Here is a 1,024-nt window from a genome sequence, read left to right as displayed (position 1 = left end):
TGCGGCCGCGGCCCCTGGGCGTGCTGGGAGCCGGGGCCGCCCGCTCGGCACGGCTGGTGGCGGGGGCCGAGGTCGCCCGGTGTCTGGCTGCCGTGGCCTGCGCTGTGGGAAGGCTGAGCTGCTCGGGGARTGAGCTCGTTTTCTGAAAGCGCCCCAGGGAGGGGGTTGCTCTGTTGACTGGATACGTTTGCCTCGTGGCGTCTCACCGTGCCTGTAAGAGAGTAGGCCGGTTCACCGGCTCATTTAGCAAGCTGAGACCTCAGCTGACACCTGAGGAAAGCAGCTTATTTGTCGCAGCAGCAAATACAGCATGATGGAAGACTTTTCTCCAAGAAACAGATAACTTACTAGGGGTAACTTACTGTTTCCCCTATCATGACCTTCTTACAGAGTGAGTGTCATTTTAAGAGATGCTTAAATTAAAACACAGGTAAAATCGGGGGAAGTTTTAGGATGCACAGAGTGCAGAAGTCAACACCAGTGCTCTGCAGTAATCATTCCAAGTTCTATAACTAACGTAAGTTGTTAACACAAGGTGCTTTTTCCAAAGGCTGCAGCAGGCTTCCAGTGTTAGTGTTTCACCATAACTGGGCCAATGTCTTCAGATTAAGAGCATAAGCAGCATTCTTGCTCAGAATGGAGGCTTTGGGGTCCAATGCACAGGACAATGTCACTACATGGAGCAGAATTCTGTTTCAGTAGTTACTGCTTGCCTTTGATGAATTACTAACCTGTGGTTCTTCCTATATTCTTTAGGCAGTGAAAGCATATCCGTGCAACAAAGAACATTAAAGTTGCACCTCTGTTCCTTTGCAGCATCAGCAATGCTGGTGACGGAGAGAGCTACTCCAGCTCCTTATAAYGTCTTCCACTGATAGGTGTAAGACCTTATAGGGCATTTTCTTCRTAACCAAGGCTATCTCTTCCTGACAAAAGTAAGCACAAACTCAGGCTAACTTAATCTTGTAATGTAATTAAAACTCAAATTCATTAGTTTTCTTAGATTGCCTTACRAAGTTCTACT

Source organism: Rhea americana, unplaced genomic scaffold, assembly GCF_003343005.1.
Source record: "Rhea americana isolate MKP2758 unplaced genomic scaffold, rheAme1 scaffold_158, whole genome shotgun sequence".
NCBI classification, from domain to species: domain Eukaryota; kingdom Metazoa; phylum Chordata; class Aves; order Rheiformes; family Rheidae; genus Rhea; species Rhea americana.
Note: the sequence above shows the minus strand (reverse complement) of the source record.